The sequence below is a fragment of the Oncorhynchus gorbuscha genome, unplaced genomic scaffold, assembly GCF_021184085.1.
Source record: "Oncorhynchus gorbuscha isolate QuinsamMale2020 ecotype Even-year unplaced genomic scaffold, OgorEven_v1.0 Un_scaffold_1519, whole genome shotgun sequence".
NCBI classification, from domain to species: Eukaryota; Metazoa; Chordata; class Actinopteri; order Salmoniformes; family Salmonidae; genus Oncorhynchus; species Oncorhynchus gorbuscha.
This window is the reverse complement of record NW_025746272.1, coordinates 1-7,500: the sequence shown is the minus strand read 5'-3', so window position 1 is coordinate 7,500 and position 7,500 is coordinate 1. Positions and strand designations below refer to the sequence as shown.

Genomic DNA, 7,500 nt, shown 5'->3' with positions numbered 1-7,500 from the left:
GTCTCTCTCTCACTAAGACTAGCTACTGTTCTACAAGACTGGATACAGTCTCTCTCTCCCTCACTAAGACTAGCTACTGTTCTACAAGACTGGATACAGTCTCTCTCTCTCTCACTAAGACTAGCTACTGTTCTACAAGACTGGATACAGTCTGTCCCTCACTAAGACTAGCTACTGTTCTACAAGACTGGATACAGTCTCTCCCTCACTAAGACTAGCTACTGTTCTACAAGACTGGATACAGTCTCTCCCTCACTAAGACTAGCTACTGTTCTACAAGACTGGATACAGTCTCTCTCTCCCTCACTAAGACTAGCTACTGTTCTACAAGACTGGATGCAGTCTCTCCCTCACTAAGACTAGCTACTGTTCTACAAGACTGGATACAGTCTCTCCCTCACTAAGACTAGCTACTGTTCTACAAGACTGGATACAGTCTCTCTCTCCCTCACTAAGACTAGCTACTGTTCTACAAGACTGGATACAGTCTCTCTCTCACTAAGACTAGCCACTGTTCTACAAGACTGGATACAGTCTCTCCCTCACTAAGACTAGCTACTGTAATACAAGACTGGATACAGTCTCTCCCTCACTAAGACTAGCTACTGTTCTACAAGACTGGATACAGTCTCTCTCTCCCTAAGACTAGCTACTGTTCTACAAGACTGGATACAGTCTCTCCCTCACTAAGACTAGCTACTGTAATACAAGACTGGATGCAGTCTCTCCCTCACTAAGACTAGCTACTGTAATACAAGACTGGATACAGTCTCTCCCTCACTAAGACTAGCTACTGTTCTACAAGACTGGATACAGTCTCTCCCTCACTAAGACTAGCTACTGTTCTACAAGACTGGATACAGTCTCTCCCTCACTAAGACTAGCTACTGTTCTACAAGACTGGATACAGTCTCTCTCTCTCTCTCACTAAGACTAGCTACTGTTCTACAAGACTGGATACAGTCTCTCTCTCCCTCACTAAGACTAGCTACTGTTCTACAAGACTGGATACAGTCTCTCTCTCCCTCACTAAGACTAGCTACTGTTCTACAAGACTGGATACAGTCTCTCCCTCACTAAGAGTAGCTACTTTACTACAGGGATAACCTACATTGTTAATTCATACACTTAAACATACTTCCTAAATGTGTTTTAGATACAGAACAACTTGAAATTGGGACTGAGGACAAACAGCAAGATGTACAGTAAGGACAGGGCAGGTCGGTCACCTGCGGGCAGTGTGAAGGTCACCAGGTCAGAGAGGAAGTAACAGTTGAAGTCTCCTTTACGTTGGTGCAGAGAGGCAGCGATCTCCTGCGGATCTGTTCTGTCAGCTCACCACACACCATGGCAGGGATACACTTAGCTGCCTGCTGGGACACCTGCACGGGGATGGATGGAGGACAGACTCATTATGACAAGACAGCTTTTCATTTCAGTAATTTCAGTCGCTGTAGTAGCTGACGTGTATAGTGTTGAGTCATTACTCAAAGCCAGTGGCATGTCATTAGTAAAGATTGAAAAAGGTAAGGGGCCTAAGCAGCTGCCCTGGGGAATTCCTGATTCTACCTGGACTTTGTTGAGAGGCTTCCATTAAAGAACACTTCCACTGTACACACACTTACACAAGGGTTTCGTGTTGTAGATATGAGGTAGTAGAGTAGGGGATTGAGGGCACACACTTAAGGCATTTTGAAATATGTTGTGAATGTATTGTAATGTTTTTAAAATTGTATAACTGCATTAATTTTGTTACACCCCAGGATGAGTAGCTGCTGCTTTTGGCAGGAACTAATAGGAATCCATATTAAACCCCAGGATGAGTAGCTGCTGCTTTTGGCAGGAACTAATAGGAATCCATATTAAACCCCAGGATGAGTAGCTGCTGCTTTTGGCAGGAACTAATAGGAATCCATATTAAACCCCAGGAAGAGTAGCTGCTGCTTTTGGCAGGAACTAATGGGGATCCATAATAAACCCCAGGAAGAGTAGCTGCTGCTTTTGGCAGGAACTAATAGGAATCCATATTAAACCCCAGGAAGAGTAGCTGCTGCTTTTGGCAGGAACTAATGGGGATCCATAATAAACCCCAGGAAGAGTAGCTGCTGCTTTTGCAGGAACTAAATGGGAATCCATAATAAACCCCAGGATCAGTAGCTGCTGCTTTTGGCAGGAACTAATAGGGATCCACATTAAACCCCAGGAAGAGTAGCTGCTGCTTTAGAATGTATGCACACATGACTGTAAGTCGCTTTGGATAAAAGCGTCTGCTAAATGGCATATATTATTATTATATTATTTTGCAGGAACTAAATGGGAATCCATATTAAACCCCAGGAAGAGTAGCTGCTGCTTTTGCAGGAACTAAATGGGAATCCATAATAAACCCCAGGAAGAGTAGCTGCTGCTTTTGGCAGGAGCTAAATGGGGATCCCATAATAAAGCTCATGAAGAGTAGAGTCTGCCTTGGCAGGAACTAATGGAGATCCATAATAAACCCCAGGAAGAGTAGCTGTTGCCTTGGCAGGAACTAATGGGGATCCACAATAAACCCCAAGAAGAGAAGCTGCTGCCTTGGCAGGAACTAATGGGGATCCATAATAAACCCCAGGAAGAGTAGCTGCTGCCTTGGCAGGAATTAATGGGGATCCACAATAAACCCCAGGAAGAGTAGCTGCTGCCTTGGCAGGAACTAATGGGGATCCATAATAAACCCCAGGAAGAGTAGCTGCTGCCTTGGCAGGAACTAATGGGGATCCATAATAAACCCCAAGAAGAGAAGCTGCTGCCTTGGCAGGAACTAATGGGGATCCACAATAAACCCCAGGAAGAGTAGCTGCTGCTTTGGCAGGAACTAATGGGGATCCATAATAAACCCCAGGAAGAGTAGCTGCTGCCTTGGCAGGAACTAATGGGGATCCATAATAAACCCCAGGAAGAGTAGCTGCTGCCTTGGCAGGAACTAATGGGGATCCATAATAAACCCCAGGAAGAGTAGCTGCTGCCTTGGCAGGAACTAATGGGGATCCACAATAAACCCCAGGAAGAGTAGCTGCTGCTTTTGGCAGGAACTAAATGGGGATCCCATAATAAAGCTCATGAAGAGTAGAGTCTGCCTTGGCAGGAACTAATGGAGATCCATAATAAACCCCAGGAAGAGTAGCTGCTGCCTTGGCAGGAACTAATGGGGATCCATAATAAACCCCAGGAAGAGTAGCTGCTGCCTTGGCAGGAACTAATGGGGATCCACAATAAACCCCAGGAAGAGTAGCTGCTGCCTTGGTAGGAACTAATGGGGATCCATAATAAACCCCAGGAAGAGTAGCTGCTGCCTTGGCAGGAACTAATGGGGATCCACAATAAACCCCAGGAAGAGTAGCTGCTGCCTTGGCAGGAACTAATGGGGATCCATAATAAACCCCAGGAAGAGTAGCTGCTGCCTTGGCAGGAACTAATGGGGATCCACAATAAACCCCAAGAAGAGTAGCTGCTGCCTTGGCAGGAACTAATGGGGATCCATAATAAACCCCAGGAAGAGTAGCTGCTGCCTTGGCAGGAACTAATGGGGATCCACAATAAACCCCAGGAAGAGTAGCTGCTGCTTTTGGCAGGAACTAAATGGGGATCCCATAATAAAGCTCATGAAGAGTAGAGTCTGCCTTGGCAGGAACTAATGGAGATCCATAATAAACCCCAGGAAGAGTAGCTGCTGCCTTGGCAGGAACTAATGGGTATCCATAATAAACCCCAGGAAGAGTAGCTGCTGCCTTGGCAGGAACTAATGGGGATCCATAATAAACCCCAGGAAGAGTAGCTGCTGCCTTGGCAGGAACTAATGGGGATCCAAATTTTTTCTTTATTTAACCAGGCAAGTCAGTTAAGAACAAATTCTTATTTTCAATGACGTCCTAGGAACAGTGGGTTAACTGCATGTTCAGGGGCAGAACAACAGATTTGTACCTTGTCAGCTCGGGGGTTTGAACTTGCAACCTTCCGGTTACTAGTCCAATGCTCTAACCACTAGGCTACCCTGCCGTCCCATAATAAATACAAACCAACATGTTTCTCATATTCTATGCTTGTTGTAGCCATGCTAGCATCTTTAGATCTCCCCTTCCTTAATTTCTAACAGATATTTCAATCTGTCACATGAAACCGCTCACACATGCGGTATGCTTTAGAGAACAATGTTTCCCCGCTAATTGCAATTAGAAAGATATGGGCATACAGCCACGTGCGTATTGTTGAGCTTATAATATCAATAAATAAAACTCGATCAACATTTTAAGCTAAACGATCTGATATGTTGCATCAGCCTCATTGCTTTAAAAAATATATATATAAGAGTACTTGGATTAGTAAAAAAAAAAAAATACATCTGTCCTACTTGCAAAAATATTAAATGTGACACGTTTCCGGACACTTGTGTTGGATTTCAAGATGTCTGATTCGGGAAACGAATGAGTACAGTTGCTTGTTTATATGTGAATTACAGTTGTGATGCATCTGACCGTGAGTCAGACGCCATTTTGTTTTTTTCCCCTTTCTGGATTCTTTGTCTCCTGACTTGTAATCACTTTACGTTCGAGCCATTTGGATAATTGGTACTGTTCCAAATAGCTAGTCGGTCCATGTGAGGGACAAAATTGATTCGAATCTGGACATTCACCCTAACTCTTTATGTGTTTCAAAAACAAATGTAACTTTACCTCAGTGAGAAGGATGGCCAACATGTCTTGTCTCTGGAAGCGGATGGCCAGGTGAACTAGCGTAAAGCCATCGTTGAAGGCAGTGGCGCGGTTCAGGAGACGGACCTCGTCTGAAGTCAGCTGACGGGCGATGTCACCACCGGACGACTTGTAGGCCTCGACAGCAGCCATGTTCCCCTCCACCACACCTGCAGCACACACATTTTTTTGTTTTTACCATTTAGGCAACATTTTTTAAAATCATAAGCAGACACCTATGCTACATTTAGACAGAATTCTGATTCTGATCTTCTGAAATATATATATACATTGGGGAAAAAACATATTTTCTTTGCAAATAAATTCATTAAAAATCCTACAATGTGATTTTCTGGAGAGAAAAAAATGCTAATTTTGTCTGTCATAGTTGAAGTGTACCTATGATGAAAATTACAGGCCTCTCTCATCTTTTTAAGTGGGAGAACTTGCACAATTGGTGGCTGACTAAATACTTTTTTTTGCCCCACTGTATGTTTTGCTTTGAAAAGAGCTGACGTGATTGGTCAAAAGGAGATCAGAATTGGGCTGCCTGTCTAAAGGTAGCCAGATAGACAGAGACAGGGAGGGAGGGAGGAACTCATTACTGGGGATGACCTGGAACACGTTATATTAAATTGAAACTTCATTTGTCTCTGAGGAGAAATTGATTGTACAGCCAGGAGAAGGCTACACAAAACAACAAATAGTACTACAGTTTACACGTTTAAAACAACAAATAGTACTACAGTTTACACGTTTAAAACAACAAATAGTACTACAGTTTACACGTTTAAAACAACAAATAGTACTACAGTTTACATGTTTAAAACAACAAATAGTACTACAGTTTACACGTTTAAAACAACAAATAGTACTACAGTTTACATGTTTAAAACAAAAAATAACATTAAAAGAAATCCACTGACTTCACTGAACACAACACACTGTGTATCTGCCACTGTGAGACTGTCAAGATAAATAGAAATTCTGTACAGACATTGTGTTCCTCTCTCGCTTCTACAAACACTGTTCTACTGTTAGATCCTGACTGTCATCTCTCCCTACTCTTGTCATCCACAGAATGGGAAATATTAGAGCTGGCAGTGAACAGTCAGGCTGGTCATTGTTAAGAGATATACTGTAGGTCGAGGCCTGTAGAGCTGGCAGTGAACAGTCAGGCTGTCAGGCTGGTCATTGTTAAGAGATATACTGTAGGTCGAGGCCTGTAGAGCTGGCAGTGAACAGTCAGGCTGTCAGGCTGGTCATTGTTAAGAGATATACTGTAGGTCGAGGCCTGTAGAGCTGGCAGTGAACAGTCAGGCTGTCAGGCTGGTCATTGTTAAGAGATATACTGTAGGTCGAGGCCTGTATGCTTGCTTCGCTTTGTGTAGGCCTTTAGCCTAGATAACGTCCCTCAATGTACTTTGACATACATCCAACCCGTGAACCAAGTTTCTATCAACAACATCCATGTCATTGCAGACAAATACATGAGCTTTCCATTTGAAATATGATGTCTAACGTGGCCATTAAAACAACCGATATTGTACATGGACATTGTCAAGAGATATAGTCCTACTACCTTGCTTTGTGTGTAGCCTAGGTAATAAAAAAATATATATCCCTTGATGTTGAAATACCATCTGTAAGGAAAGTTTAAAATCGTCAAACATTCATATCATTGCAGACAGATGTAGAAGCGTTCCCATTTGAAATATTATATCCCAAATGTGCTGCTCCTGCAACCGTATCAGAATGGATTAAAGCTCGGGTCGGCTCCAGAGGTACGTCCCCATACAGACAGATGGTTATAAAACGCTAGACGTAATGGACCGGCTGTGGTGTTCATTAAAAGACCTCCACATCATTATCCATCACATACTGAATGGGCTCCATGCTGTTCCTAGTCACTGCTAATTAATCTACAGCCCCCACGGGGCTTTGGGCCTTATGTAGGTTAGTATGCATTATGAAGTCCATAAGTAGGTTATAAGGCATTATGAAGTCATTATGTAGGTTAGTATGTATAATGAAGTCATTATGTAGGTTAGTATTCATTATGAAGCCATTATGTAGGTTAGTAGGTGGTATGAAGTCATTATGTAAGTTATAAGGCATTATGAAGCCTTTATGTAGGTTAGTAGGTGTTATGAAGTCATTATGTAGGTTAGTAGGTGGTATGAAGTCATTATGTAGGTTAGTAGGTGGTATGAAGTCATTATGTAGGTTAGTAGGTGGTATGAAGTCATTATGTAGGTTAGTAGGTGGTATGAAGTCATTATGTAGGTTAGTAGGTGGTATGAAGTCATTATGTAGGTTAGTATGCATTATGAAGTCATTATGTAGGTTAGTAGGTGGTATGAAGTCATTATGTAGGTTAGTAGGTGTTATGAAGTCATTATGTAGGTTATAAGGCATTATGAAGCCATTAAGTAAGTTAGTAGGTGTTATGAAGTCATTAAGTAGGTTAGTGTTCCTAGCCCCCCCCCCCTCCCCCCATAGGGTTTTGGTCAAGAGTAGTGCACTACATAGGGAGTTGTTTGGGAGGTATCCTTAATCTCATTTGAGTAAGGAGGAAGAGGAGGAGGAGAAAGATAACTCTGATAACTTGAGTAAAAGTAAAAATATACCTGAATAGAAAATGACTCAAGTAAAAATGAAAGTCACCCAGTAAAACACTACTTAAGTAAAAGTCTACAAGTATTTGGTTTAAAATATACTTAAGGGGCATACTCCAACACTCAGGCATAATTTACAAACAAAGCATGTGTGT

General features: G+C 42.5%; 1 pseudogene; it reads right to left on the bottom strand.

Moving 5' to 3' along the window:
• The window catches only part of LOC124023158, a 36,550-nt pseudogene extending 31,643 nt beyond the window's left edge, over positions 1–4,907 (bottom strand).
• Positions 4,908–7,500: the final 2,593 nt, after the last annotated feature.